Here is a 23,581-nt window from a genome sequence, read left to right on the forward strand (position 1 = left end):
GAGATGAAGTCTCTCTTTATTTTAGCACATATACTTGTATGCCGTAGTTTCTCTAAGGAGTTTATCATATGTGCAGATACTAGTAGAAAAGGAATTGGGTATGTCAAGACCATGGAGTCATAGCTTATGAAAGCCAAAAGCTTGATGATAAGGAGCATCAATTACATGTTTATGAGCAAGAGATATTGGTAATATTGCATGCTATTAAAAAGTGGCATCATTACACCTACAGTATTCTTTTCAAGGTCAAAAGTGATCATCCTATGTTAAAATACTTCATTTCACAACCAAATTTGTCTCACAAGTAATGAAGATAGTTAGCTACTCTTCAAGGATATGAATTTGAGATATCTTATATGGCTGGAAAAGTCAATGTAGTGGTGGATGCCTTATCAAGAATGTGGGCATGTTCTATCTCTACCTTTTTGACCGTGCATAAAGATTGGATCCATGACATTCATGAAGAGTATTTGTTTGATGAGCAAGCCTCCAAAATGATGAAGGAATTTTGGCAAGGAAATGAGAAGAGTACCCAAATTATAAATGGCATAATGGTCTTTTATGGTATCAAGGACATGTTTTCTTGACTCCTCAATCATCTTTCTCATGAAGCAACAATTAGGCAACGCTTCCATCGAGAGAAGTGCCACTGCAATGGGAACCTCGTTGCTTGCAGGATTAGGAGTTATTCAAGGCTCCAAGAGCTTGTCTAAAATCTCAATATTCTCGTGAAGCACCTAGACAAGTACCAGCCACGATGACCCATATAGCTTCGTAGAGCAGTTTGAGCAAGTCTGCAAGGCCAATGGCCTCATCAATCTTACTTTGCACTCGCAAGCTTTTGATTTGTGCTTAGGAGATAAGGGTAGGACTTGGTACATGAATCTAGATGCTACCGAGCGAATTGACTTTAACAACCTCAAGAGTCTCTTCATTAAGAGATTCTCTAAGCTTGGGTACTCCGACAACCTGCTAGTGCGGCTGATGAATATCAAGCAAAGGGATAAGGAGGATATCCGAGACTATGTGACCCATGTGAGGAGTCTCTTCAAGAGAATCCCTATTGGCAAGTGACCAACTAAGAGAGCAGTGTCCACAGCATTCATTAATGGAATATGAAGCAAAGATCTCTACAAGGCCTTGCCTGCAACTTGAGCTTACAACAAGATGTGTTGACGAGGGTCTTTGAAGAGGCCATTGGAGTGGATGACCAACTCAAGGAGAGAAATGCTAGGAGCTCAAATTGAGAAGAGGCTACCTCTAGGAATCCCAAGAGAGCTTCAATGACAAGCCAAAGAGTATGCCCAAGTACTCAAGATAAAGGCAAGGGCACTGACTCAAGATAGGAGCTAGCAAAGATGAGGATGGAGCTAGCTAGATTATAAGAAATAATGAGATGACCAATATGCCCTCATGTCCAATGCATATATTATGGTAGAAACCACCTACTGTTGAGATATCGAGCTCCACTCGTGATATGCTAGGGTGACCGTTGTGCATTTATGTCACCGACTTGTCAGTTGCAGATGCGGTTGGTACATCGCCCATGAATAATAGCTAGATGACAGCTATCCTTATCTACTCTAGTTCGTGGCTCAATTAGTATGCCACCTTAGTTAGTTGAGTTTGGTTTGAGACCCATATATAGGGTTCTTCTATTTCTTTGTACTAGAGTTCTTTTGGCTTACACAACTAAGAAGAGAAAACTGTTTTCAGCCTCCACTTGTGTGTGTATTCCCCCATTGTACAAGCAAGAAAGCTACAAGTGAGACTCCTTCTCTCCCACAATCTTGACATGGTATCAGAGCCTTATTCGTGGTAAGGAGCTCAAGAAAGCAAACCAATTTCACAGTGTTCTGGTAAGAGGACCACTGTTGCTTTCATTTTTCTGTTTTGGGAGCAAGTCTCTGCAGGTAGCACAATCAGAAAGTGCAAGAGTGCATTGTCTCAGATTGAGACGCCCTTCACGGTGTAGCAAGAGGGTAGTATATGCTGTGGGTAAGGGCTTTAGCCCTTAGTTACTCTGTTTTTTTGATTTGAGGTCATTTCGGGACCTGTTTTGGAGGTGGAAGTTTTCTGCACGCACTCATGGAAAGGCCCTGTTTTATACTGTGCAACCACTGTTCTACAAGTCGGTAAAAAGTTACCATAGAAATTGCATCGTATGCATGTGTGTAGAGACATTGGGAGTTACAGAATCATTCTTGTTGCCTGTTGATGCAAAATTGTCACTAGGAAGTGACTACGTGGTCAAATACCACTTTCGTCAGTTTTGTAAATTTGCCCTTGGGAGGTTGAAGCTGTGTTTTTTACAGTGACAGAACTTTTTGCAGTGTTCTGTAATGGCATCTCATTCTCTTTCACAGATTGTCACAGAAAAGCTTGACAAGAATAACTTCCAAGCATGGAAGTTTAGAATGACGAATTTCCTTATGGGAAAAGGATATTGGGAATTTGTTATAGGAAATGAAGATGAAGTAGTTCTTCCTGATGTTCCCAATCAACAACAAATGCAAGCATTTAAAGCATGGCATGAGAGAGCCAGAAAAGTTATGTACTGGCTGTCTATTAGCATTTCAAACTCTATGATTGTGCATATTCAGGATGCAAGTACGCCAAAGGAGGCATGGGATACTCTGTCAAAAATGTATAGCACAAATACGCAAGCCAGGAAAATGCAGCTCAAGCAAGAGTTGCACAATGTGCAAAGAGAAAGTATGAGCATCAATGACTACCACATGAAGGTGAAGAAGATTGCAGATGCACTTGCTTCCATTGGGTCGCCCGTGGAAGATGATGATTTAGTTTCTGTGACCTTGAATGGTCTAGGAAAGGATCACAGTTCCGAACATCCATTTTCGTTTGTGAAAGATTTCCTGATTTTGAGGAGTTGATTGCTCTTCTAATTTCTGAGGAGTAGAGAAATGGTGGTGCATCTTCTTCAGGAGGAACTTCAAAAGAAGCTGTCTTCTACTCAAATGCTGGAAGAGGTAGAGGCAGAGGTAGAGGAGGCTGATTTCGAGACCATGGTAGAAATCAGAATATGCAGCAAACTCAAGAAAACCAGTCCTTTGGAGGAGGACGTGGTAACTCTAGAGGCAGGGGGAGCCAAAGAGGTCGTGGTGGATGGCAAAGAGGCCAAAATGCAAACAGCAATGTTGAATGCTACTACTGTGGTAAAATGGGTCATATGGCTAAAGACTGCTATAAAAAGCAGAATGACATCATGAATGGAAAATTGCAACAAGGGAATTATGCATCTTCTAGTAGACAGGGTGATGACAGAAATGAGCATTTGTTTATGGTGCAGCACATGACCAATTATGTGATGACAAGTGCAGAAGAAAGTAACGATGTGTTGTATGTTGACTCAGGTGTATCAAACCACATGACAGGTCATGCAGAATGGATACAGGATGCAAGGAAAATGGAAAAACCAGGATTTGTGGAGACTGGTGATGATACTGCACATCCTATTGTGCAGATTGGAAATATTCCTTTGTCTATGCAGGATGGGAAAAAGAAATACCTATCGGATGTATTTCATATCCCGAATATCACCAAGAACCTGGTTTCTGTTGGTCAAATGGTTGAGCAGGGCTTGCAGGTCAGATTTAATTCCCATGGATGCTTTGTTGAGGATATGAAAAATAAAGGTTGCTTGATAGCAAAAGGAAAGAAGAAGGGCAGAATGTTTACATTGGATGCAGACATGCCTGAATTGAGTGCAGCAATGTTTGCACATGGGACCGGTGTAGTTGCAGATATTGATCTGGCATAAACGCATTGGTCATGTTAATGTACAATGGCTTAAATCAATGCAAGCCCAAAATATTGTTGTAGGATTGCCTAAATTCAAGGTTGCAGAAATGTATAAGATATGTGAAGCCTGTCAATTTGAAAAACAGGCAAGGAAACCATTTCCTAGACATGTTCAAGAGAGTAAGAAGCCATTGGAATTAATCCACTCTGATGTGTGGACTACTAAAGCTGCATCTCTTGGAGGCTGTCATTATTTTGTCACTTTTATTGATGACTATAGCAGAAAAGTTTGGGTGTATTTTATGAAAAAGAAAAGTGAAGTTTTTGGGCATTTCAAAACGCTTAAAGCTATGGTTGAAAAAGAAACAGGCCTGCAAATAAAATGCCTAAGGTCAGATGGAGGGGGAGAGTACCTCTCAAATGAGTTTGCAAGGTTCCTGCAGGAGCATGGCATAAAGTAGCAATATTCATGCAGTCATACCCCACAACAAAATGGAATTGCAGAAAGAAAAAACAGGCATATTGGAGAGGTATCTCGTGCCATGCTCAACGAAAAAGACTTGCCAGATTTTCACTGGGCTGAAGCAGTTGCTACAGCAGTCTACATAATGAACAGGACTCCCACTGCAGCAATACATGGGATGACTCCAGAGGAGAGGTATACTGGTAGGAAACCAGATATTTCTCATTTGAAGATTTTTGGTTGCATTGCCTATGTTCATGTGCTAGATGAGTTGAGATCCAAGTTGGATCCAAAAGCTGAGAAGTGCATCTTTATTGGTTACTCTCTACAGCAGAAAGGTATAGATGCTATAACCCTTCTACTCGTAAGTTTACAGTGAGCAAAGATGTTGTTTTTGATGACATGAGTAGCCGGTATAAACCAGTAAATGTGATTGATGATGTAGATGCACAAAATGGTAATGCTGCACAGAATTCACAGCAGCAGTCACAAAATATTAGTGGACCTGGAGTGTTCTCTAGCAATGGTTCACATTCTTCGCCATCGACAGGTAGATTGAGATCAGGAGAATCTCCTCAAAACAATGGAGATAGTGGTATGCAAGTTTCACGAAAAGGAAAAGAGAAGGTAGATCAGCCCATGTTTGATGTGAATGCAGGTCACTCTTATGTGGATGGTGAATCCAGTGGCTCAGAATAGAGCATTAATGATGAGTTCGGTATTCCTTCTATTGTTACACCTGGAGTAAGGAAGACTAGGGATGTTTTGAGAGCACCTGGGAGTGAACCTACTTTGCGCAGGTCTACCAGAGCTAGGTATCCTATGGATAGGCTGAAATATGATGGATTTACAGCCATTCACTATGCCTATATGGTCAAAGTGATACAAGAACCAGAACCCACTTCTTTTGAGCAAGCCATGGGAAAAGAAAAATGGGAGAAAGCCATGGATGAAGAAATGGATGCCTTGGAAGCAAATGCTACGTGGAAATTGGTACCTTTGCCTAAAGATAAGAATGCAATTGATTGTAAGTGGATTTATAAGGTGAAGCACAATGCAAATGGTTTTGTGAACAGATACAAAGCAAGATTATAGTCAAGCGGTATGCACAAACATACGGCATTGATTATGAAGAAACATTCAGTCCGGTTACAAGGATGGCAACCGTAAAAGCATTCATTGCTATGGCTGCATCAAAGGAATGGTCTTTACATCAAATGGATGTAAAGAATGCCTTCTTGCATGGTGATTTGCAAGAAGAGGTATATATGGAGCAGCCACCAGGTTATGTGCATGCTATTCATCCTGAGTTTGTTTGCAGGTTGAAGAAATCCTTGTATGGCTTGAAGCAAGCACCTAGAGCATTGTCTGACAAGATAGGATAGTATATTGTCACTATTGGCTTTCAGATTTCCAAGGTAGATTTTTCACTTTATGTGAGAAAAACCGAGAAAGGTATTATGCTACTTGTCATTTATGTTTATGATTTGATTATGACAGGTGACAGTGATGAAGATATCCTTCATGTGAAAATGCTATTGAAGCAGAAGTTTGAGATGAAGGATTTGGGAGAGCTACGTTATTTCTTGGGCATTGAGGTGATTAGATCACCAAGTGGGATACGGCTCTTGCAGAGGCAGTATGGATTGGACATGCCATCCAAATATGAGATGACAGGCTATAAGCCTATTTCAGTTCCTTTGGAGCAGAATGTGAAGCTGAGCGCAGATGCAAGTGAGCTTCTAGAAGACCCTACTATGTACAGACACATAGTAGGAAGTTTGATTTATATGACTATTACCAGGCCAGATTTGAGCAATGCTGTTGGATTGGTAAGTCAGTTTATGCCGGCTCCAAGGAAACCGCATTTGGATGCGGCTAGATGCATAGTCAGGTATGTGAAGTCCACATTGCAGTATGGACTACTTTATGAGACTGGGGTTCAGATACAGTTGCATGGATACACTGATGCTGATTGGGCTGGTAGTATTTCTGATAGACGATTTACCAGTGGATATGTGTTCTCTTTTGGGAGTGCTGCAATCACTTGGAGCAGCAAGAAACAGCTTACAGTTGCCTTGTCAAGCACAGAGGCTGAGTACAGGGGCGCAGCAATGGCTGCATGTGAGATAGCTTGGTTGCAAAAGCCACTTTATGATATGCATCAGCCTACAGATGGGCCAGTTGTCATTTATTGTGACAACATGAGTAGTATACACTTGGAAAATAACCCAGTCTATCATGCTAGAACAAAGTTCATTCAGGTGCATTATCACTATGTACGCGAGAGGGTTTTACTAGGTCTTATTGATCTAGTTTATGTCATCACAGAGGATCAGGTAGCTGACATATTTACGAAGGCATTGGGCGCAGAGAAGCTGTGCAAGTTCAGAGACCTGCTTGGTGTGCAGGAATTGGGATTGAGCTCGAGGGGGAGTGTTGAGATATCGATCTCCACTCGTGATATGCCAGGGTGACCGTTGTGCATTTATGTCACCGACTTGTCAGTTGCAGATGTGGTTTGTACACCGCCCATGAATAATAGCTAGATAATAGCTATCCTTATCTACTCTAGTTCGTGGCTCAGTTAGTATGCCACCTTAGTTAGTTGAGTTTGGTTTGAGACCCATATATAGGGTTCTTCTATTTCTTTGTACTAGAGTTCTTTTGGCTTACACAACTAAGAAGAGGAAAACTGTTTTCAGCCTCCACCTGTGTGTGTATTCCCCCATTGTGTAAGCAAGAAAGCTACAAGTGAGACTCCTTCCTTCTCTCCCACAATCTTGACACCTACTAGGCAGCTGAGTGTCAGGATCCTCGGTCTCAACCTTGTGCCAATTATGGTAGGTTTGGCCACGATACCATACATTGCAGACTGCCGAGGAGACTCCCGTACTCACAACCATATAATCAACCATACCTAGCAAATAGGCTGCCAAAATTCTTTATAAGGGGAGTTCCATTGGCTCTCCCGATACCCAATGATGCCAAGCTAGCCATTCCTAGGATGGAGATAAAGCCTATAGGCATACCTAGACCACCTGGACCTTACGTGTCCCATCCACCAAGTGATGCTCCAATCCACTACGTGGAAGAGCTGAACGACAAATAGCCTTACGTGCACCCTTACATCTCCTACGACAAAGAGGGCAATGTAGTCCTTATGGACTACCGATCGAGACCAGTTATGGCATTAGGTAGAGGGAGAGGGAGAGGGTTAGGAGGGCTGATCCAAGAAGCAATCACATACTACTCGGACTTGCTGTCACCTAAGACATATCTCTTTGTGCTGCCCTGAATGGGAGCAACAAAATCAAGACAAGGCCAATCAGAGATGCACTGAATGCAGAATCATGCACCTCTTTGTTGATTTCCCCAAAAAAAACCCTCCTTTAACTCGATGAAGGAGCCCTAAGCCCCATTAGGGTTGTTTGGTGTCGAGACACTTGATGGGAGGCCATGCCTATCCCATTGCATGCCATGATCCATGCACAGACAAAGCAGGCTAGCATATCATTACCAGGGCCTAGCAACTTAGATGCAGCCTCAATCGAAAAGAGGAGCTGTAGGAGGGGGAAGAAACTGGATGCAAAGGTCACACAAAAAACAAAGAGTGCCACAATGTTGTCTGCACGGAAAAGAAAGTGATGGGTGCAGAAGCAGAAAGGTCAGTCCCAAGGACGGTTTTCAATCTTGGAACCTTATTTCACTTGTGTAACAGTTGTGGTCTTGAGTCCTTGGTCAATGTCATCACGAGTTCAGTCTATGGTGTACCCCAACCCAAAGCACCAGCTCAAAGCCATCAAAAAGGAAAAGGAGTGGGTGAAAGAAGCCCAGGAACACCTAAAAGACATTGAGCCTATATTGGAGGACGAGATCGATGATCTCTCAAGCATAAGCATGTCAGGGTCACCTCCATGACCAAAATTGAGAAATGCGGCGGCACCATAAACAATGCCGCATACACAAAGCCTAAATGCTATGGGCTAGCGAATTAGCCAAGGCCATTGGCCATGAAGCAAAATACAGGAGTGTGGCAAGAAATTAGCAATCTCCTCACCTCACTGTGGTAACCACCCCTGTGATGCTAAGCCTAGGAGATCTACTTAGGCAGCATTGGCCACTATGGTAGGAGCTGAAATGGTGGGTTGGAGGACCAATGGGGCAAGGTGCCACTGACTTAAATGAATATGACGCAAAAAAGCAGATACCAAGTTTGACAATGCACTCAGTGTCAAAATCCTTACACATCAATGCTTTTTAGGAGGGCACTAAAACGCATGTTGTCTTGCTTATCTTAGCTCTAGGCGAGACCACAAGGAAAGGAATCGTAGATATGAGAATGGGGGTCAATGTGCTAAGCCATGCAGTGCTCCAAACCTGGGGTAACCTACTAGTCGAGACAGCTAGGTGTAACGTCACTTTGGCTAATGGAATGAAAGTGAATCCATTCAGCATGTTAAAGAATTGGCTAGTAAAAATTACAGGAGTTTGATTCTCGGTTGATTTTATAGTCATGAAGGGAGTGGACTATGATATCCTGCTAGACCGACCCTGGATGCATATAATGTGAGAGTCATAGAAGACAGGGGCAATGGTTTGATCTTCCTAGGAAATCTAATAGAAACCGTCAAAATAGAGATGGTGGACACCTAGAAGACTACGATGGTCACATCAGCAATCACATTCTCTTTCCAAGTCTGAACTTGATTTCAAAATTAAATTCTTGCAAGACTTCAATCCACCAACACTACCTCATGTTGAGATTTGGTTGAGTAAACATCCATTTGAGACTTTTGTGGTTAGTGACCAAAGTAAACTTGCTTCCAAGCAGATAATGTTGCCACAATTTGAGAGCATGGATCATAGCTAATAGCTTGAGATCATGGGTGGTGTAATTCCTCTCATGAATTTTCAGTTTCCGTGAGGAATAAGCTATCGGATGACCTTGCTGCATAAGCACACAACCTAGTGCAAGAGAACTTACATCTGTTATGACCTCAAACTCTTGACTTAGGTCAGGTAGCTTTAAAATGGGTGCTATTACCAAAATTTTCTTGAGCGACTCAAAATTGTCTTGCTCAATGGACATCCATACAATGGTAGTTTTCTTTTTCAGCAAATCAATGAGAGGTGTAGCTATTAGGGCATAATTTTTTATGAAAATTCTATACTATCCAGTCAGCCCTAAGAAACTTCTCACTTTCTTAATTGCCATTGGAGGTTGCCACTCTTGAACATCTCTAACTTTGGCTAGATCTACAGAGATTCCTTTAGCAAATAATATGAATCCGAGATATTCCATCTGTCTTTTGAAAAAGACACACTTATTTTTCTTTGCATAGAGCTTGTGTATCCTCATTGTGTCTAGCACAATGCATAATTGTAGCTCATGGTCTTCGTCTCTCTTGGAGTATGTTAGGATGTCATTAAATAAGACTTGGACAAACTCATCAAGATAAGGTCAAAAAATGTCCTGCATTAATCTATTAAATGTAGCAAGGGCATTAGTTAGACCAAAAGACATTACAAGAAATTCAAAATGACCATATCTAGTATTGAAGGAAGTTTTGGGGATATCTTCTTCCTTGATCCTTATTTGGTAATAACCAGATCGGAAATCAATCTTGGAAAATATTCTTTCCCCTTGCAACTTATCAAGTAGCTCGTCTATTCTTAGGATCGAATACTTATTCTTGATTATTACCTAGTTTAGACCTCGGTAATCAATGCACAGGTGGAGAGTTCCGTCCTTTTTCTTTTGAAACTATACTGGGGTTCCCCATGATGAATTACTGGGTCTGATGTAACCTTGATCCAGTAACTGCTTGAGTTGCTCTTTCAGCTCAATTGCTTCAAGGATAGACATTTTATAGAGACTCAGCGTGATTGGAGTGGCTCTTGGTTCAAGTCTGATCTCATGATCGACTTCTCTTTGAGGTGATAATTCAGGCAGCTCTTTTGGGAAGATGTCATCATATTCCTTCAGCCAATATGGTTGTCCTTCATCTTGTTTATTCTACTCAACCTTATTTAATTTTATGAGATACACAAGTAATCCTTTTCTTAACCCTTTTATTATAAGATGCACTGAATATGTGTGTCATTGGGGATTTACCAGTCCATACCCAATAGACATTCGTAGGCCCCTAAATTCATGATCCTAAATCCCATTTCAGAGAGATTGCTTCCCAAGCTAAATGTCAGTTTGCAAGTTTACTGAGTAGATAGGATTTCTTTTCCATTGGCAAGTTCCATAAGCAACCTAGATGTAGGTATTGTGTCTATACCTAATTTCTTGGCATACTTTGGTGACATGAATGAGTGTGTGCTTCCACAATCAATCAAAATTTTAAAGGAATTACCCTCATATTCTGCTGGTGTTTGAATCACTGAAAATTGGTGATTTGGGCCTTTCTTATGGAGGGTGGCATGAACTGATGCCCTCTCCATATCGGCTTCCATAGTTGAATTTCCCTCTTATTCAAGCTCTTTAAGAATTAAAAATATGCTTTTCCTTTCTAATTGAAGCTTGGTTCTGACCTCTGTACTGTCCTTGGCTAGGAATTTGTTGGGCACTGTCTTTTCAAGTGGCTTGGCTCATTACAATGGAAACACCTAAGTACTCCTGAATTACTTCCTGTAGGTATGAAGTTCTTGAGTGCATTTGTTTTGTCCCTCTTTCCTTGACCCAACAGACAACGCTAACCTTGGGCTCGCTTAACATAGCCGTGTGAAGTCCCTTTGTTTTGATTCCAAAGCCTATTATTCCTTGGCTTTGACTGAATCTCTTGAACAAGAGGTATTATGTGAATACAAGCATCTTGCAGATCAGTTGGCCGCATAGATTCAAGGCATGTGTTCAGAGGAGCATTTAATCTGTGACAAAACTTAGACACCTACTGAGCAATAGTCATGGAAGGTGCATACTTAAGTAGTGAGATAAACTTTGAGTAATATGCCTTTAGGCTCATTCCCAGCTGTCTTAAGTTAAAAACTCATTCATTTTTAGTGTGTGATAAGCTGTTGGCAAATATCAACCATGCACAGCCTCTTTTAGCTTTTCCCAGGTAATAGTTGTCTCAGGAGTACTTGATCTTTACACCACTGTTTCCACCATAGGCGTGCCTCACCGGTCAATTTCAACTTGGCGATCATAGCCTAATTAGCAGACCTAGTTCCTACGGTAGTAAAGTAATCCTCCATGGTCTCAATCCAAATCTCTGCCTCTCCTTCAATGTATTTGCCCTTGCTATCGAATTCCGATGGCTTAACCTGCTTAAGGAGATACTTCTTCTCTTGAATTTTAGTCAGACTAGTAACAATTGTATTACCTTGGGTTATCATAAGTTTCATGAATTAGTTTAGCACTTAAACTTTTCAGCTTCATTTTCACATTAACATATCTTACTAGTTTTGTAAAACAATGATGGGCCAAAGAGCACAATATTTTTAAAAAATCTAGCTGTTGTTATATTTTATTATTAGTAGCCATATGTGTAATATTTTTGATCCCAAAGATCCTATCCACATTCACGGAATGTTAGGGTTATTGTGCAAGATTGATCTAGGGTTCTTACCCTAATGATCGAATGACCAAATGATAAATTTCCGCAAGGAAATTAGGAACCCTAAGGGCCAAAGCGTTATCGACCTAGTAAGGTTAGGGTTGGGTTGGGTCAAGAGGACATCCCAAACCCTACATCTTGACCAAGAAATACCGTGTGATGGGTGAAATAATCCCACAAGTTAGGCGACACCTATGCAACAAGTTGCAACATCGCATGGTTTTGTGTCTAAATCACAAAATAGGTATCGTTACTAATTAGAACAAGTTTGGCAAGTTCTAAGTGCAAGTATAATTTGCAAGAGGATGAGTATTCAATCCTGCTACATTGCCCTTCCTTGGGGTTGAATTGCCAAGTTAGGGTAATTATGAATTGCCTAGCAAGAAATTGACCAATCAAGTGAGGACAACAGGGTTGTCCAGGATTTATTGACCATAATATATGGAAACCTAAAGTATTGACAAATTGGGTTAATAGGATATAAACCCAAACCCAACGATAAAAGGGTAAACAAGCAACTCAGCTTACGAAACCCTTGGGATCTTGCCAAGTCGTGATTGATCCCGCATCAAATGCTGGATGTATTTGAAAAGAAGGATTTACAACTTAGCAGTTGGCCATATAAACGACCACTGGAGTGTTTGTGTTTGTACACTTAGGAGCACAGTTTGTTCTTCTTTGCTCAAGGAACTAATGCTGGAAAATAACTAATGCTTCAGATTGAAAGCCTGGAGGGAGAGGCAACATCAGCTACCCCCGACTGTCTGCTTGACCCTATCCAAGGGGGTTGTTAGCCGTGCCGGGTACGTGGACCAAACTCGCGGTGAGAGGTCTCTCCGTGGGTGCTACTTTGAGCACGAGGACGCTTGGGTGCCAGGGGGAGCTCTGGCTATAAATCCCTTGCCTTTGAGTCCTATACAAGAGGCCGACGTGACTCCAGACTGGATCTCGAGGCCTGCATACTAGTCAACGGGCGGAAACTTGGAATAGTGATCCCTGAGGATTGCTGGAATAGCCTGCGGGAAAATTATGGATTAGCCTTTGGGCAGATTATGGAATAGCCTTCGGGCTGGATTATATTATGGATTCCAAAGATTGATAAAGAAAGATCAAATGTTGAAAAGGAACATACTTGACATTGTTTTTCTATGTCAGTGCCTAAGTTACGTGAAGGAACCATTGATTAATTGGTTAATTAAGGAAGTTGTTTTTGCTTGTCAAACTAAATGTGGTAGGCAATTAGATAACTAAAGCAACCTGAAGAAAGTGCAGTGGATGTGACCCTAGGTCTGTCCTATGGAAGGGTGGTCCCAGTTGAGTGGGAACTTTTCTCAAAGGAAGTGACAGCAAGGTAACGATGTATTAGAATCTTTAGAGCTAGAGTCCGGATTTATGTTGTTTTAGGGAAATGGAATGGGACTATGCCTTACGGGCAGAGAGGTCAAGCTTTGCATCCCTCTCGTTCCCCATTCTCCTTGAACCAAGTGCAGTATAAATCCACTTCGACCCTGATGTTTCTGCGTAAAGTAGTTCGTCTAGGGCTCGATACTAGTTACCTCCAAGGAACTTGACCATTAGGGAAACCCTGATTCAGGTTGATCCCAAGTGGGAATGGCCAGAATGCTTCTGCTTCATGGTGGCAGACTCGGAAAGATCTAGATCGCAAACCCCGTGACATTCTGTGGGAGTGTCGGGCAGTGCTTTCTGGACTCTCTTCCCGATGGGCTGCTAAGACGTGTCCTACAAGTGGATAGGTGGATATGTTACAGTTGGTATCAGAGCGAACCAACGAGAATCTAATATTTACAAGGAAACTTAATGAGGATAAGTAAAGCAAATGTTACTGTTAAGAATATTTCCTTACTTACTTATCGATGCTGGCCTGTAGAATCGCGAAGCATGGAACAAATTCTTGGTGTTCCAGGTTATGTTTATGACTGCGATGCGTGCTTCGGATTATCAATGGAGGCTAGGTATGATAAATATCCTAGACCGCATCTACAATCCTTCACCCCTATACGTGGAACAAAGATGGACGAGTAATTCAAGAATTTATTACATAGCTGCCCATTGACTTGCGTACCTTCGGACCAACTTGAAGAGAATCAAGTGGATGGAGGACTTAAAGATCGTGAAGCTGTTCATATTTGTTGAGGCTCACACAAACGCAACCCTACATGTCGGCGGTCGAAAGGTCAAGCAAAACAAGTATGTGTACAAGGAAGTGACTTGAATAATCCATGCCGACAGAATCAAGGTGTTGGGACCTTATGAGAAGAATGGGTATCAAAGGAAAGGATACCCCAAGCTTCCTATGACCTATCAATTCCTGAAAATCTATGACCCCAATCCATATTATTACTCAGTTCCCGTAGCTGAATGTAACACAATCTTATTCTCCCCAAATTGATGTATCAACTTGTTCTACCCTTCTAATTCAATGTACTCGAAAGGGCTATGGCCACATGAATGAAATAGACTTTTTATCAATGACTGTCTTGGTTGTAAGTGTTGGTAAAGGAGTTAAGTGATTAGGTCACTTGGCTAAAAGCTGAATTGGGCATGTTAATGTAATGTGAGAAATGCTTAGCAAGTTTTTAACGTAAAGAATCCTAATGCCCAGGTGCAACCGCAAGGCACATTCCTAGTCCAACCCCTACACCAAGTACGGCTGTAATTCAGGAGAAGAAGTTTCTTCTCAAGCAAATCAAGCCACCTGAATTCGATGGTAAGGAAAGGACCGTCCAAACTGACGTGGAAGTCTAGATCTAATCCATGGAGGATTATTTCGAAGCAGTAGGTACTGCACCCGCTAACCAAGCGATGCTCGCCAAATTGAAGCTTACCGACGAAGCAAAACTTTGGTGGAAGCAATGGTGCAGAGACCAAGGGATCTCGAAAGGGTCAATTACTTGGGAGAAGCTTAAAAGAGCTGTGTGAGGGAGATATCTACCACTTGCCTACCGCATACAGAAGATGAACAAGTTCTATGAACTGAAGCATCTTGGTCTATTGCTTGATGCATATACTATTCAAAGTTTGTCTCTCTCTTGAAGTACGCACCTCAAATGGATATGACACAACAGGTGTCAAAGTTTTGTGCCAGATTAAACCCACCCATAAACACCCGCCTGGAGTCAATGCGCCTAACAGACCTCCAAGACGCGCTCATTTGAGCTACACTGATAATACAGGAGGTGCAATCCAAGCCAAGAAATAATAGGACTTGGTCTTATAGGGATCAGAACAAGGGAATGTTTAGGTCTCAGACCAAGAGAGCGCAGGGCCAAAATCAGGTGCACAAAGGAAGAAAGCTAGAGCAAACGCTGATGTCGTTCCTACCCAAGGTAATGGCCGCAATCTCCGTTGCTTCCATTGCAATGAGCCCGGTCACTTTAAAAGGCAGTGTCCCAAGCTTAGCAGAGGACAACGTCAAGGGCCATTCCAAGGAGCCACCCATGGGCAAGGAGCCACCGTCAGGGCTAGAGGGAGAACCGCCAGTGTTGCCAACAAGAAGCTGTGCGATGAAGAAGACCCAACCATGGAAGCCGACATTGAGAGGGCAATGGTTCATGCCATTCTTCACAAGAAAGGCCCGAATCACCAATTCTCGGTGATTCAAACTCCATCGGATTACCAAGGTAAAAGCTTCAAAACCCTGATTTATTGTGGGAGTACACATTCCTTTATCATACCAGTCTATGCAAGAAGATTAGGAATAGCCACAAATGATGTACCTACCTTACTTGTGGAATTAGAAAATGGTCGTGAGGTCTGTTGTACTAGGCAAACTACTGAGGTGAAATTCCTACTAGATGAAAAGTTGACTTTGGTCAGATTTAAGGTAATGAACCTAGGTGTCCACGAATGTTTACTTGGAGTGGATTGGCTAATACCCAATGATGCCCACATTCACTATGGAAAGGGCCAAGTCTCCTTTTGAAATTCTGAAGGGGAACTAGTTACAACTCAAGGAGAGGCTAGTAAGCCAAAAATTCAACTGGCCAAAGCATCTCGGGTAATAAAAGGAGTTAGAAAGGGGCTACCTGTCTATTTGATTAAGCTAAATAAGCTAGATCAGACTCAAGAGTCTAGGGAAGAACCTTCATGGTTAAAGGAATACATCGACGTATTTCCTGAAGAGCTGACTGAGCTTCCTCCTCAAAGGGAAGTCGATTACGAAATCAAGCTAGCTCCAAGAGCTACACCAATTGCAAAGAGACCATATAGGATGTCCATCCCGTAAGCGATTGAGCTGAAGGAGCAATTCAAGCAACTGTTAGACCAAGGTTACATCCGTCCTAGCAGTTTGCCATGGGAGCTCCAGTGATGTTCCAAAAGAAGAAAGAAGGAACGCTTCGGCTATGCATTGACTACAGAGGGTTGAATCAATCAACTATTTAAAAAGAATACCCCATTCCCAGAATAGATGAACTTCTTGACCGTCTTCAAGTTGCGAAGATCTTCTCTAAGATTGATCTCACGCCTGGATATTATCGGATAAGGATCAAGGAAGAGAAGATATCCCGAATACGGCATTCAGCACAAGGTATGGACACTTTGAATTCCTAGTCATGTCATTCCGGATGACAAATGCTCCTACTACCTTCAACAGGCTAATGCAAGATATCCTTAGGCCCTATCTTGATGACTTCGTACTCGTCTTCTTTGACAATACCCTAGTCTACTCCAAATAGGAAGAAGAACATGAACCCTAGCTTTGTATTGTTCTTGAAACAATGAGAGCACACAAGCTTTATGCCAAGAAGAAGAAGTGTGCATTTTTCAAGCGAGAGATTGAGTATCTAGGATTCATTGTATCAGCAGAAGGAATTTCAGTAGATCTAGCCAAGGTCAGAGACGTTCTAGAAAGGCCAACACCAACAAATGTCAAAGAAATACGTAGTTTTCTTGGATTGACAGAATGGTACAAGGTCTTTATCAAAAACTATGCTTTGATTGCAGCACCTCTGACCGATCTACTGAAGAAGCAAGCATCAATTGTATGGTCACCTGCTGAACAGTCTAGCTTTGATAAACTAAAGAAAAGCTTGGTATCAGCACCCATCCTGAAACTTCAGACATTAGTAAGGAGTTTGAAGTGATAACTGATGCTAGCACACTCGCCTTAGGATGTGTGCTTATGCAAGAAGGTCACCCCATAGCATATTCTTCAAGGAAACTAAGGAGCCATGAAAGGAACTATGTGACCCATGATCTGGAACTATTGGCTGTCATCCATGCTCTCAAGCTTTGGAGACACTACTTATTGGGTAATAAATTTACCTTAGTAATGGACCACAAGAGTCTTAAATGGATTTTTACCCAGAATGAGCTCAACATGAGGCAACGTCGATGGATTGAAGTGCTAGAGGAATATGATTTTGAAATCAAATACCGGCGTGGAAAGGAGAATGTAGTTACCAATGCACTCAGTTGCAAGGCATTTTTGAATTCTCTGATTTTGCAAGATCCATCAATGGCCAGATCTCTAGCCACAAAGGTATCCATGCCAAACAACCCAATTCTTGAGCTAGCTAAAGAAGAGGCATACCATGACCAAATCTATCAGAAATTGCTAAGGGAGATCCCCATCAAAGATCAAGACCTGAGCTATAAACAAAGTATCAAAAATTCTCTATCAATAATGGACTTGTCTACTATAGAACGAGATTATGTATACGGGCAAGCCAATCACTCAAGCAAAAGATACTTTGGGAAGCTCATGACTCCCCTTTCTCAAGACATCCTGGCTATGCCAAGACCCTCAATGCGGTCAAAAAGAGCTATTATTGGGAGAGATTAAAGGTGACGTTCTCAAATATGTCACGGAATTTTTGTCTTGTCAACGTATTAAGGCAGAACATGTCAAAATGCCCGAAAAATTGCAACCACTTGACATTCCCCAAATGAAATGGGAATTCATTAGTATGGATTTTTTTGTTGGCCTGCCCCAAGTTCAGGGAGGATACAACTCCATTATGGTCGTGGTGAATATGCTCACCAAGGTTGCACATCTTATCCCTGGTAAGACAAACTATAAAGCCTCAAACATTGCAAGTTTATTCATCAAGGAGATATTCAAACTACATGGGTTACCGAGAAGAATCATTAGTGATCCTGACTCTCTCTTCACATCACACTTCTGGAGGGCTATCTTCCAGGCCATTGGGACTCAACTATGTTTCACTACAGCTTACCATCCCCAAACTGATGGTCAAACAGAATGAGTCAATCAAGTCATTGAAGATATGCTTAGGGCACACTGATGTCGCGAACCCAAAAAGTAGATTCAATATTTGCCACTACTTGAGTTTTCCTACAATGCTTCTTACCAACAAAGCATTCGGATGACCTCTTTTCAAGCATTGTATGGGCACGATTGTCGTAGTCCTTTAAGCTTTTCGAATCCAACCTTGAGGGTTGAAGCTTCAAAGCAGATGCTAGAAGACATGGACAGCCAAATCAAGTCAATCAGACAGGACATCCAAGCCACCAAGGACAGATAGAAGGCTTACGCAGACCTGAAACGGCAAGATAGATCCTTCATTGAAGGTGATATGGTCTTCATTTGTGTACGTCCAAAGAAGAGTTCCCTATCCTTGGGTGAGTGCAAAAAGCTAAGTCCAAGGTATTGTGGACCCTACAAGATTCTCAAGTGCCTAGGTCCTAATGCTTACAGATTACAACTCCCCAAAAACCTAAAAGTCCATAATGTATTCCATATCATTCTATTGAAAAAGTATGTGTCTAATCCTAGTCACATGCTTGATGATCAAAAAATTGTAATGCCTAGCCAAGGAGTCCTTGAGCTACAGCCTGACAGGATCTTAGATGTTAGGGAGAGGCATTTAAGATCCAGAACCTTGAGAGAATACCTCTTCCAGTGGAAAGATTATCTCGAAGAGGATGCCACTTGGATGGATGAAAGCACTCTCAACCAATAATACCCCCAGATCTGCTCGAGATGAGGACATCTCGATTTCTCTAAGGGGGTGAGAGCGGAATTTAGGTGACGGGAAGTGCTTAAAAATAGCTAAAAGTTACGAATATCAAGGGAAAAATACTCAATGTCAAAGGCGGCGGCTCGATCTAGGATGATTTTAAGCGTCAAAGTGCTTTAAAGGTGTCCGAGCGACACTTGTTGATTTTTCATAAATTTTCAGATAGTCGTGTAGGTTGGCAAGAGTTATGGCCAATGCGGGATGCCAAGCCGGACGCCCAGGATTTTTCAGAGCTCAATTCGGAGTCCGGACGGGGAAATGGCCACAAAATGGTCAAGATATGAAAAGGTGGACACTTGGGAAGTCAAATTTGAGCATGCCTTTTGAGTTTGGACACCCCCAAAAATTTTATGCACCTTATGAAGCAAAAAACGTGGAGAGAGAATGAAGAGGGATGAAAAAACGTGATCAACAGAGGGCGCCAATTTTTTCGCCATGGATGGAGAGAGGGCATCATGGATGTTACAAACACCCTGCCTAATGGATTATGGGGCTTCATTCCCTCTTGTCTGTGGATCTTATCGCCGTCCTTCGCTCCTCAATTGATGGCCTGAATGCTGAGATAGAAATCTAGTCTTTCTCTCTCCTCCCTCTCTCTCTTCTAAGGGGGAATTCATGTGGGAAGAAGAAGGAAGAAGAAAGAATGATGGAGGCTTGTCCGGCATGGATCGGATTGCTCCACGGGCTGGAAATGGTGATTTGTGATTGTGCTGGACATCAAGTGCTGCTGATTTTCAGATTTGCAGCCATGGACATGAAACCCGAAACACGCAAATAAGCGGTAATTCAATCTTTTCAAAGGAAATTTGAGATTTCATGGCTTTTGATTGATAAAATGTTGTTCATGTGGGCTAAAAATTGTTTATGTTGCTGTTTTCCATAAGTACTTGTTGATCATAATCAGAAAATCAGAAAAATATGCATCTTGTGACTCAAAATAATACACTAAAACACGTAAAATATGGAAAATCAAGGGAAAATGATGTTTTTGGGCATAAAAATGGAAAAATGAGTAGGAACACCAACTAAATTTTCAATTTTGCTGCAAGAAGGAACTAAGGGCCATAGCCCATAACCTATTTTGAATTTTTAGTAATTAAATAATGCAGAAAATAAGAAAAAATACAAGGAAAATAGAGAAAAACCATAAAAAAAGGGAAAAAATGCATTTTGGGTGCGGAAAATTAATTAAAATTAAGAACAATGATGTGAATGTTTGTGGGGACTGAAGTATGAGGATTTGCCTCAGTTCAACCCCACCTTCTTGTTCTAGTGTGTTTTCCTCGCTTTCTACACATAAAATAATGGCAAAATGCCCTATAAATCTATACAACAATGCAACATTTGATCGATGGGAGGGTAGAGTGGTTAGAATATGTCTAAATGTGGAGTAACATGATGAAAAGATTGCTATTTTGTTTGCATGCCATATAGGTTGGTGAATAATTATAAAATAAGAGCCTAGTAGCACGAGGGTTTCCTCGGTGCTAGGTTTGTGCAGCGCCGCATAAGAACGGTAGTTGAAAATCATTGAAAAGATGTTTTCCATATGTGCACAATATTGATTTCATAATTGTTTGAGCACTTAGCATCCACAATATGCATAAATTATGGAAATATTTAAAGGTATCAGAAATCCTGGATGCACAGCAATTGTTTTCATTAGGACTTTGACCCACGTTGAGTGAGAGACAGGACACCCTAAGCCATAGGTTAGTCATGGGGTCTAGGGGAAAGAGAAGTAAGGAAAATGGTACATTCCTGTATACGATTAAATGGTACCTTGAGTGGATTTTGTGCGACATGTTTATATGTTGAGCGACGCATCGAGGGGCCAATCCCCAAAGTGTAGGAGAGTCGGAGAGGGGTGGCGGCATTCAGCCGTTGGAGGACCCCCTATGTCTGTGCTTCATGCCATTGGGCAATGTGTAAGGGACTCCCTCTAGGGAGTAGTGGGTGAGAGAAGAGTGGACTACAAACGATGTGATACAAATGCAAGATGTCTAGGAAGGCAATGTATGTGTTATCAACGCTCCTGGTCGCGAGGCCGTGGGGTTGTTGAGTGCGTGAGATAGAGGTCCGGCTAGTGCATGAGCCAGTGCCGGCCCGTTTTTAGGTCCATCAGTGGTGCGTCTACCGAGAGCCGCTTAAAAGTGGCGGTCCTCAAATCCTAGTTGTCTAGGGACCAGTTAGCAGTTTATGCCAAAGGATACTCAGATTGATCTGTTATTTATCAATAAGCATCGTCTAGCAGAAATCCAAAAGCAAGAGAGAGACGAAAGAGCTAGGCGACGTGCTGAAATTTTTAGGAGATATTCCCCTAAGGGTAGCGGTGCTGAACCCTTACGAGGGAGTGGATCTAGTGGTCTTGGGGCCACAAGCAGTAAGTTAGGAGAAGGTGGAAGCCCTAGTGCTCCCCTTTCTTCCATAAGCCAGTCTACATCAAGTGCGGGAGGTGTAACCCCACCGTCCTCTATTTCTAGTGCAAATCCAATCCTCGTCATGGCACAGCGTATTGCAATTCCAGCAGGAACGACGGATTTGCCGGCTCTAGGTTACCCGCTACCCATTTTTAATGGGCTAGTTGAGGAAGATGCGGAACTCCACATTAGGGAGTTTCAAAAGCTGATGTTTAACTGTCACATTCAAGAAGAAGGACATTTAATGATGTTCTTCAACATGACTCTCAAAGGAAGAGCTACCATATGGTATCATGGTTTAGAAGCCGGAACCATATTGAATATTGATTCATTTTATGGAGCTTTTCGAAGGGATTTTGCCCCTGAAAGGGGTGGGCAATATTAGTTGCATGTACTCAATGTGACCACCAAGAACCACACGAGGATATTCGTGCTTATGCGAAGAAAATAAAAGAGGTTTTCCGTAAGTTGGACACCTCTATTCCTATCCTCGCAGCTGCCCAATTGCAATATTTTCTACATGGTTTGGACTTTAACATCTAATTGCAGTTGAGTAGTGTCCCCTTGGGGGATATAGATACTGCCATTACACGAGCACAAGAGGTGGAATCCCGACTACAAGCAGCCTATGCTTCTCGAGGCAATTCGAATATGGGTTTAGTATTGGGAAACAATATGGCAATGGCCAATGGCAGTAGTGGCCAAGGGATAGCGATGGCTAACCCTAATGGGAGAGAAAACATGATGCAGAATGTCCCTTTATTACCAGCTCCCCCTAGCATGTCGATGCCTACGGGCAGTCTAATGGCTCCAAATGGTGGGGGCCAAGCGGTCAATTCTAATACCATGCCTGTGGCTCAACAACCAGTGCCTAATCAAATTGTTAGGCCGATGGAACGACATGGTAATGACCAAGGCTATGAGTCGAGCGCTTCCAATGTTCTTGGCGAGGTTAAGGACATGATGAAGCATTATACCGACATGATTATGGAGCAGTATCGGCAAATAGCCATTGATGTCAACTTCCTTAAAAAACAACAAAATTTGATAGGAAGTAGATATCCAGAGGAGGGTGCACCTTCGAGGTTTAGTTGCAAATGGTGTGGTGGATAGCACTATCCAAGAAATTGCCCAAATGTTAAGTGCGACATTTGTGGAAAATCCGGCCATTTAGTAGCTACTTGCTGGAGTAAGATCAGTTCCCTCCAGCGAGGAAGTCGGCAACCAGGGCCTGTTAACCATCGTGCGTAAGGAAATGATTCCCAGCGAGAAGATGGGCCTAAACAAATACTTCAACGACCAAAGACTACAGTGGAGGAGCTACCCAATGGTAGTGGGGCTAGTTTGATTGAGGTTGTATGCGTTAATGATGCTGAAACCTCTAATCTGCGAGCTGTTCTTACAAGAGGTCAAAAGGGTAGAGAAGCCGACAAGGATAAGCCTGTCGATGGAAACCCTAAACAAGGCGACAAAGGAATGCAAGTTTTGGATCCTACCATGGAAGGGGGACCTTTGAAGCCCGTAGAAAGTAAAGCCGATAAGGAACCACCAAAGAAGAAGGTGAAAGTTAAAAAAGAGGCAATAAAGCCGGTTCAGCGACCTAAAGACCGGATGGTTTGGCGTGAAAAGCGAGCTCTATCGAACTATCATGAATTCGATTTGGCGAGCTCTCTTTGCGAAGTCAAGCCGGATTGAATCTTTTACAGCTTATTAAGCTTTCCCCAGGAGTACGCAAGGAATTTAGAAAGATCCTACGTACCGGGTATATCGTAGAACCTTTGGGTATTGCGCGAGTTGGTGATGATTGGTTCAAGCATGCTGAGAAGTATTGCCCAAGGGTTGCAGCCTATGTCGATGGGATATTAGTAGATTATGCCATTGTCGACACGGGATCATCTGTTAACATTATGAGTTCTGAACTGATGGAAAGGTTGGGTCTTGCGATCCAGAAAGATACCTCCACAATTCTCAGAATAGCAGATGATAGTTTGAGACAGCCGCAAGGCTGCATTACTAAGGTCCATGTCACTGTTGCAAATGTAGAATGCCTGTTTGACTTTAGGGTGATTCGTTTTGCAGGCCGTCCAAGTCACCAAGTATTACTCGGACGACCTTGGATCTCGCAAGCAGACTGCCAAGTAGATATACCCGTCGGTCGACTAATATTCGGCAGAGGTGCCCAGTGTGTGGTGGTTGATGCTTATCCTGAGTCCCCGCAGAGTGAGAGAGCTCCTCTATCTTCTACAGAATTGGAGACATTAGAAGATTTATCTGCCAGTGAGACATCATCAAGTGATGAGTCCAAAGAGGGATCCACCAGGGAAGACATCTATCAGATTACTTTGAACGAGCCGATAGAGGGCC

Source organism: Lygodium microphyllum, chromosome 7 (genome assembly GCF_053477565.2).
Source record: "Lygodium microphyllum isolate KBCC chromosome 7, Lygodium_microphyllum_v1.1.10, whole genome shotgun sequence".
In the NCBI taxonomy this organism is placed as follows: domain Eukaryota; kingdom Viridiplantae; phylum Streptophyta; class Polypodiopsida; order Schizaeales; family Lygodiaceae; genus Lygodium; species Lygodium microphyllum.